At 42.0% G+C, this 9978-nt stretch overlaps 1 protein-coding gene across 6 annotated transcripts in view; it reads right to left on the bottom strand.

Moving 5' to 3' along the window:
• si:ch211-267e7.3 (ADAMTS-like protein 2) overlaps positions 1 to 9978 on the bottom strand; it is a 69106-nt gene that overhangs the window by 41594 nt on the left and 17534 nt on the right. The window lies entirely within an intron of this gene.

Genomic DNA, 9978 nt, shown 5'->3' on the forward strand with positions numbered 1-9978 from the left:
TATATATATATATATATATATATATATATGAGATATGTATGTATGTATATGTGTGTATGTATGTATATACATATATATATATATATATATATATTATTTTACTTATTTATTTATTTTTATTTATTTTTATTTTATTTTTTTATTATTATTTTATTTTAGTGGTTTACTCATATGTATCTGTATATATACATATGTATAGGTATGTATGTGAATATATATTTTATGCTCTATTTTTGTAACGTCCATATACCTATCTGTATCTTTCCTTAATATAAAATAAAAATTTGATCACAAAAAAAGAACCAGAGCTAATTTGGTGGAAAAGGGGTATGACTGCTTTGATGAATATGAAAATTATGTCAATCATATGCTATGGCCTTCACTATCACCAGATCTCAACCCAGCTGAACACCTATGGGAGATTTTGGGGGGACATGTTAGTCACAGCACTACAATCTTTGACAAAGAACTAAGCTGAAACAACTTAATGTTCGGTCCTCCTCTGACATCTTCCTAACAGTAAATTATGGACGAAATATTATGAATGAAATGTCTGTTAATAATAGCAAGGTTTCCAAGTGCCAGTAAAATTAAACCTGAGGGCTGAGCCTGTTGGCTGCCACTTGAAGAACCAAAACTTAGTGGGTGTTCGGACATGATTGTACAAAACCAGGGTGAAGAAAAGAATAGGAAGAAATGTTACCATCCACAACCATCTTTTTTCCAAAATCCATATTATGGTATACAGTCAGCTTATGTGACATCTCACCCATTACTATTTCTTGTGGAGTAAACACTACTTTGTTGCGATTCACTGACATTTAGTGCTCATAATGAAAAGTGAGTTTGTTTCTGTAATGAGCACCTAGAGCAGCTGCCCCTATGAGCAAACGGTACTTATATACACTTCACACAACAAATTCAAAGTGCTCTATGCTGACTAATGCTGATGTTATCCCCATTACTGTCTCACATTTCATTCACTAACTACTAACTACCGCCAAGTTTCTTACCATAAGTTGTTCAATTTTGTGCCAGTTCATCTCTAAACTCCACCTTCTTTTTGTTGTGGTGAACATTTCTCAGCTTCAGAGAGAACTTCTTTTTTCCAAGTGAGTAACACCTCTTTCCCATAAAGGATGCTTTTCAACCACTTTTCAGCACCTCCTTTACTTAAAGTAAAAAGAGGTAAGACTACTCTAAGCTAAAGAGGAAAACTGTAAACTAGTTTAAATCAATCAGCACACAATCATATTATGCTCTTTTCTGTCACTCTCTCCCTCTCTTCCTCCTCCCCTACTCACAAAGCTGATAACTAACTTGACCTAATATTTACCAGGATCTGCTCTACCACTAACCTTTCTCTAACTTCTCTTCATGTTTCTGACCACTTCTTTATATCCTATTATCTCCCCCATTTCAAACTACCAAACCTCCATCTTCATCAGAAGTTGAGTGAGTGGGCAGTAGTCATTCAGGCAGAGGGCTCTGGTCTTTTTGGGGAAGGGACAATGGTAGTCTTCTTGAAGCATACAGGGACAACAGACCAGAGTTAGCCTGGTAAGACAATCTTGATAACATGAGTTCAACATTCTGTTTCACTTTTTGTATCAGGCTAGAGTCGCTGCCACCCCATCTCATATCTGCACTGTAGTTGACAACATAGGCAGCCAATCAGGGACTGCGCTGTACTTTATGACATAAATTGCAGGCCTCAGCTTGCAGAACAGTAATGGCAGCCTCCAAACAACAAGCACTAACTGTTACGTTAACAGAGTAAACACAGCAGTAAGTGAAGTTATTGCAGAAATAGAGTCAAAAACAACAATCAGCCAAGAACAAGAGTACGCACTCGCCAAGTTTCTCGAAGGAAAAGGGCCTTCTCGCTGTTCTTCTGATGAGATTTGGCAAAAGCTTAATTTATCAAGTGGCTACATTGGTGATGAAGAAGATGTTCCCCAATGTTGTGTTATGCTGATTGGCTAAAGGAGTTTGTCTGTCAAGGCCAGTACTCCTGCCCACTGAAAGTGTTTTGAGCGGCGCTGAGTCCAGACTGATACAGAGAGCCAAACAGAATGTTGAGCTTACATCATCAGGATGGTCCTACCAGTCTTGACTGGAGCAGTGAGAGGTTGAAAATGTTTGTGAACACATCTGCCAGTTGATCTGTATACACCTTAAGAGCTCGGCCATGGAGGCTATCAGTTCCAGGTCCCTTTGTATGAGTTACTCCCTTTGAAGGAGTTGCATGCATCTTCCCTGGATTATACTAGTGGGCAGGGGTCCTGAGCCTTTAAAACTTCCTTAGCAGGGAAGTTGTTTCTAAAGTGTGCACTGAGTTTCTGCCTATGGGCAGGCAGAAGCAGAACTAAGACATGATCCCATTTGCCAATGGTGGGGGGAGACGGAGGGCCTTTTATCCTTCCCTGAAAGGAGCGTAAATATGGTCCAGCCAAGCGGAAACCTCCGAGGCTGAAAATGAAGCCAACACTGGTGTGCTAAAAACTGCAGTCCCTTTAATGGCTACTTAAGGCTGGCTCCAAAAGCCCCCATGGACCAACATTTTAAAATGCCTGACTTTACAACCAAAATAAACATGTTTGCATGCCTGGTTAAAAAAAATAGTTTTGATCTCTTCATCTAATTTCCTCCTTCATGACAACTGTGCAGGGGGTGAATTTTTATATAACTCAACTGTTTTAATTTTATTAAGGCTTAAAGTTATGCATAATTAAGGATGTGGCCACTCCTAATGCCCAGACACACCAAACCGAGATTGGAGAACTAGCGGGGATGAGAGGCAATGCAGCAGGGTGCTCTCGTCGTGTCTCAGCCAACAAGTTGCACATGAACACACCAAATCGACGGCCAACAAGCGCATATGTTCTGTGCCTGAGAGGACACACCCCTCCATACCAGCAGATGGTGGTCGTCTGTATTTGTCATTCAAAAAGGGAAACCAGGAGACCATCTTGACACTAGTCAACCAGTTAGCACATGAACAACTAGGGGTGTAAATCACTAGCTTCATCACGATACGATATTATATCGATTTGTTTGGATAACGATACGATGTTTGCCGATAACACAAAGTCTGTCACGATATGATTTTGATTCGATTCGATTCAGGAGCCTGCGATCGATATGACGCGATATCATATGCCCATCTAACACAATCATTTACATCAACTCACAAAAACAACTAGAAGATTTGACAATTTTATTTCTGAGCTCTGTTTGTTGTTTGAGCGGAGGCGCGCTTGCCCAGAAATGGTGACACAGACGTGCTATGTGAATTTCAAAATAAATGTGTATCTTTAAGTTGATGATATGGATCGATGTTTTCATTTTGCATCGATGTAATCGGATCGTTAATCAATGAATGTATCGATGTGCATTGATGTATCGTTACACCCCTATGAACAACACAATCCAATGTTGAAAGAACAGAATATATTTAATGTGTGCTAGTGAACAATAACACAAATCATCAGGAAACATTTCTGCTAAAGAGCTCAATGAATAAAGAAAAACAATCTTACCTCATACAACAAGTTTGTTCCGACCTCACTCCCTCTCCTCATTAGCTCTGTGTTTACATTTCTTACACTTACACTTTCTCTTTGCGTGCGCTGAACTGCCAATCAGACTAATTTCATTCACCGTCAGGCACTGTCAACATTCTGAATCAGCGGAAAAAAAGCCAACTAGCACCGGTGAAGGGCCAGCTGTGCAGGACGCACTGACAAAGGTGGCAGAGGCTCACCTACAGCCTAACTTTGACCGCTGGTTTGGTATGTCAGGGCCTAGTGAAAGACTGTCTACTAGATGTCACCTCAGGTTCTCAGTTGGATCCACCCCATGCACCGCCCCCAGCCCCACCCTCTCGTCCAACTATGGTCACTTTAGGTAACTTCCGGTTCCAAAAATCCAAATGGCGATAGCAAAAAAGCCAAACTTGAGGCTTCAGAACGGGAGTCCACACACCAAAGGGCGAAGTAACAGTGACTGCATCCATTATTTTATACACTCCATAGGTCGGGCATGTTATCACCAAGCGTAGGACAACTGATGTGTTGGTAATATCTCTGCAGATATGTTGATGAGGCTGCTTTACTCTCGCTTCACATATTATTTACACTCTTATGATGACTGCAGGTATGCTGTACAATAAGCAGTGTGCAATTTGTTGGTCGGTGGCAGTCTGTGTATGTACTGTATGTATATGTGCCATGTTATTTTTTATTTTCTTAATGGCAGATACTGTATGTGTCCAAGTGAAATTTCCTTTGGGACAATAAACTCTACAAAGGCCTGATAAAAGCAGTCTACAGCCAAGAGGTGCCTTTTCTGTCAGTAACTCCAAACAGCTTGTCCAGTACTTGGTTTTTGTCGGCAGGTGGTGTGTGCGGGCTGTGTGGGCTGTTCTCATAAACTGTTTGCACGTTTTCCCACGGAAAGCAATTCACCCAAATTCGTACATATCCCACATATCACGTAACCAATGTGCTGACCAGAGTAAACAAGGAGGCAGTCCCAAGCAGTCTTGTAAAGAGGAAGGTGGGATGGGGAACAGGTAAAAAAACGCAGACTTTACCCTGGGACTTTACCCTTTTCGGAACCATGTGAACTTTGAGTCATTTTAAGGTACGTTCTTACCATGTTTCTTTTCCTAACCCTAACTTGAGTAACTTCACTTGCCTCAACCTAACCTCTGTAACTTTACATTAATTACATAACTGTACGTTACAGATGTAATGTCATTCCTGGGGAGCAAATTCGTAGGATATCCTACAAACTATTTTGCATGCATTTTTCGTAGGATATCACACAAATTGTTCTATGAGGATACATTGGGCTGTGTGAACAACCGATGTATAGTAGCAATATGTACTATGAAAGGTGTCGCTAATAGTAATGAACCCAAAGTAAATTATCAGCTGACTCTACAGTTTTCTTCAGCTTTATGAGGAGCTTTTTTTTCTTTTAGCTCATTGTTTTAGTTTTACGGCCCACAAACTTTGATCAATATGCTTATGTAATCATAGTTATTCAGTAATGTCTGCCACTGTCCATTTATTACATGTTAATTGTCTTGTCGTTGTATCATGCATGTCAGAATTTAGTTCTCATCTGGGTTTTTGTTTCATGTTTTTGTTAAACAGCTGGACAGAAAAGTGAAAATGTGTAACATTTTCCAGCTAACAAAAAAGTTTCACTCACACTGCAATATTAACAAATTAAAGCCCCTACAAGGAACTTTCATTTTGAGTTGATTTTGGCGACCCTGTGGACAAAAGCGGTAGTATTTTGCCGGAATGAAGCCTAGATTTCCCATGAGCTCTAGCGCGTATTGTCATAAAGATGCTTACCTGGCTCGCGCATGTGTTTGTTTTGGGGATGAATGTAACAACAAGATGGGAAAACTTTGCCCCCGCTCCTATCGGGGATCCCAGGTCACCTCTGCCGCGCCCCAGCTCCACCTCTCCGGCGTAAGCGCCACTGCCACCAGGGTAAACGCAGCGGTCAGCTGGTAAGGCTGAAGGCCTGTTTGGCGAGCACTTCCACAGCTTCTTGGACTGAGTATGGAGCGGTGCCTCGCCTCTTTATTTCTCGGCACTCGCTGGACCCTGTCGACACCTGGCTGGTACCTGTCGTCGGCCCGGATGAGGTGTTCCAGCCCCGTGGCCCCTGCTCTCCTCATCCCCGCTGGCGCGGGGTGAATCTGCACAACCTGCGGCCTCTGTGTGTGGCTCCCCGGACAGCTAACGCCGTGGACCCACCGGCTCCTCCCAGGATTGGGCTGGTAAATGCTAGATCGCTAGCGAACAAAACGTTTATCCTGAAGGATTTCCTGACTTCCCGAGGATTGGATTTTCTCTGTGTGACTGAGACGTGGCTGACTGTTGGTGAGTTCAGTGCTTTCACAGAACTTTTACCCGATGATTGCTGCTATTTTAACCCCCGACGTCGGGTCGAGGAGGAGGAATAGCAACTATTTATAAGAGTCACTAAATGTAAGCAGCTAGGTAAGATGAAGTGTGCCGTCTGAGTGCCGTAAATCGTTTCGTCCTGGAAGCGACCTGGGGCGGACCCGGAGACAGTTTCCTAAAGGTATGGATATACACTATATAGAAATAGCTAATCTTCACACCGATGGTCTCATTTGCTGTTGTAGGTCAGGCACAGACATCAGCAGAAACAAGAGACTTTTACATATCCAGTTAAAAGTTCCTTGTAGCGGCTTTAATGTTAAAAGGTAATGATATGATGATGTAGGTATGGTGCCATAAGACTGCTTGATAGTGAAACTTTGTACAGTTCAAAACTGGACATTGTGAGGTATAAATGCCATTTCTGCTGTTGCTCCAATGTCAAGTTTTCTATTGTGGTTGTGTGACCACTAGCAAGTTCATATGTCTTTAGAGGAAACATGACGTGTACAACAAATGCTGACTGAACAGTAACATAAATGTATTTTTTGACAGTAAAGGAGTTTATTAACTGGAAATCAGCTGATGGAAACACATCTCAAGGGTCTCAGAACATCACAAGTTTTCAAAATTTAGCGTGTTTGCAACAGTTGTAGCAAAAAAAAATCTAAAAGTGCTGCAGTTTATGGTTAACATGATCCTTATTCTGTGTGTGTGTTGGGAAGGACTTTCAGGAGTCCAGCATGGGGTTAATGCATCTGTCTTTCATTAGGTTAACCCCCCCCCCCCACCCCGAAACACACACACACACACACACACACACACACACACACACACACACACACACACACACCTCCTCTGTCTATCTATCTGTGTCTCTCTTTCTTCAGCCCATCCTCCTACACTGTTTAGACGGTAAAGTAGGACAGACAGCAGGAAGAGGTGAGTGGGAGGTCACTATGTGAGAGTGTCACATCTAATTGGTAGAAGGTGATGAGGGTAGGACAGGAGAGAAAGAGAAGGAAGCAAAAAAGGCACATGGAGAGGCAGAAAGGAGAGGAGGTGAACAAGGTAGGGAGGAAGAAGAGAGGAGTGTGAATAAAGAGGTGGAGAGGAGAGAAAAAGGGTAAAACATGGAAATTTAATTCACTAAACACGAGATGAGAAAATGGGAAGGAGAAGAACAAAGACAGGAGGAAGAAAAGGGGAAGGAGGGGGAAGAAGGGGAGAGACAGAAGGCCAACAGTGAGGGCAGAGTGGCGTTAATCTTGGTTGACAGAAATTTCCGCAAGTCTGGCAGGGGGAGGTCAAAGGTAACAAGATGGCTACAAACACACACATTCTATCAACGCTCTACCTAACTTTCCTGTATATGGCCATGTGTCTACTCACTCTTCCACCATGTTACTGCTGTGTGCATAACTTTACACACATTTACTTTGTGTCTATACACATACTGTGTGTACAACACATGAATGCATCATCAAAGCTGATTATTCTTTTTAGCATCAAACTGTGACTTCCATTCTCCAGGCTTTGGGCCCTATTTTCCTGACAGCACATAGCCAGCAGAGCACAAATTCAATAGCAGTGTAGCAGTGCAGTCTGTAGTGTTTGGTAATTTCCTGGCTCCAAACAAACCCACTTTTACTGAGGTGGGTGGAGTGGTGCAGCAGAGGCTCTGTTTAATCAGAAGGGATGGATGGCACAATGCTAATTTGGTGCTCGTTTTAACATAAAATTGCAATTGCATTTCCACTTGCTTGGACCGCCTGTTATCACAAATGTAATTTTAGTGGCTTTAGATGGCAGAGGTGAGGGACAGCAGACCTCTCAAAAATAATAAAATAACAACCTTTCATGTATATTGAGTTTTTCTCTTCCTGTTGGCCACACAGTTTTTCATTTACTAAAAAACATGAATTTTAATGTGGTTAAAGGCAGAGTCTGTAACAGGCAGATTAATGGCTGAGTCTTATTAATAATGTCATGCAGCGGTAACTTGATTCATTATTTCCTGACATGGTAACAGGATTTGTCAGAATCTAACAGGAAAGGAGGTTCAGTGTTTTCTACAAATGATAAGCTGTTAGACGCAGATTCCAAATACCCTCACTCTGACGAGAGATGTCAGAGTGAGGGGGCTGCCTTGGTCAGGTGCCCCAAGCGGTTGGGGGGTTTGGTGCCTTGCTCAAGGGCACCTCGGCAGTGCCCAGGAGGTGAACTGGCACCTCGGCAGTGCCCAGGAGGTGAACTGGCACCTCTCCAGCCACCAGTCCACGCTCCATATTTGGTCCGGACGGGGACTTGAACAGGCGACCCTCCGGTTCCCAACCCAAGTCCCCATGGACTGAGTTACTGCCACCCCTACTATAAGAAAAAGTCCAAATTCCACATGCAGTCACATCTGCAAATATTTTCAGAAGTGGCACTGCACACAAAGGAATACACAGATATTTAGCATATACTTTCTAATCACTTAACAAAATACCCGATAAAATAGGTAGATAGTTACAGGCGCGTTGCAGACGCAGGGGATGTGGGTGATGTAACACCCACACTTTGGCCAAAAGCATACGAGATGAAACGAAACTTGAGTGGCCAAATTATCTGAGAGAAACACGAGTGAAAATGAGTAGGATCACACCCCATATACAGAAAGACTAAGCGCATAGGTCAAACTAGGTTGACTGACAGATCATTGAGCCTATCAGAGCAAATCCCTGGTTCACATCGGTGAGGAGGGGAATCTCAAAAACAATCAGGCTCCACGTTTCTGCCGCCAGCTGCTTACGGCTTACAGCACCTACTCATCTTGGGAAGCATTCATCATTCGGGTGGATTAGGATGCCGTGACTCCAGGTAGTAAATGTTAATATCCACATCACACAAAAGTAGTGAAGTAAAATTTGCTGTCACAGTGATCCATCTATCAAATAGGTAACCTGTCCACCTTAGCCCAGCGTGCAAATTCCATACGCAGCCAGTAGCGAATGACCAGTTCGCTATGCAGCCTACATTGTCATGTCTCTCTCTAGCCAACACGGAGATGCTGATGCACGCTTTTATTTCCAGTCGTATTGATTACTGCAATGCCCTGCTTTCTGGTCTTCCCAAAAATAGTATCTCACACCTCCAATTACTCCAGAATTCAGCTGCACGTGTGCTGACGAAGACCAGAAAGTGGGCTCACATTACACTGGTTTTAGAATCACTACATTGGCTCCCCGTGTGTTTTGGGATTGATTTTTAGGTCCTTTTAACTGTTTTTAAATGTCTTAATGGTCTTGCCCCTTCTTATCTTTCTGACCTACTTTTATCTTATGAACCCTCGCGGACCCTGAGGTCCTCACGCATCTGCCTTTTAGTCATTCCAAAAGTTAATACAAAAACCCACGGTGAGGCAGCTTTCCAGCATTATGCCCCACGTTTATGGAACAGCCTGCCGGAGAATGTGAGGGCCGCAGAGAATGTTGAAATTTTTAATAACAGGCTCAAGACCCACCTTTTTAATCTGGCTTTTAACTAATGTCTTCCTAATTTTACTAATGTAGTATTACTTTTAGTCTATTAGATAACTTAGATACTATTTATTATTGTTTAGTTACTATTTATTATTGCTTAGATTGGCTACTGTTTATTATTGTATTTACTTTTAGCATGCTCTACTTTTATCTACTGTATATGTTTTAATTTATTTAATAACTAATTTATCTTATGTTACATCTTAATATTTTATAGGCTATCATTTATCATAGTTTAGTTCTTAACTCCAGTGTTTCCTCAGCGGGAGCCATCTGCACTTGGGGGCAGCCGCTGGTTCTGGCTATGCCGCCATATTAAAGATATCTTTTTATTACTTAGAACAAATGAGGTATTAGTTGGTTTTATCTTCAGATTTTGTTAAAGAGTAACTAAACCCTAAAACCATTTTTTTCAGCTGATTATCATTGTTTCTGGTTGTATAGTAGTGTTACTGACTCATCCTGCTCAAAATCTTGACAGTTTAGTGCAAACTGTTGAAAATCTACATTTTATTTTAAAA

This window comes from Epinephelus moara, chromosome 21 (genome assembly GCF_006386435.1).
Source record: "Epinephelus moara isolate mb chromosome 21, YSFRI_EMoa_1.0, whole genome shotgun sequence".
Taxonomy (NCBI): Eukaryota; Metazoa; Chordata; class Actinopteri; order Perciformes; family Serranidae; genus Epinephelus; species Epinephelus moara.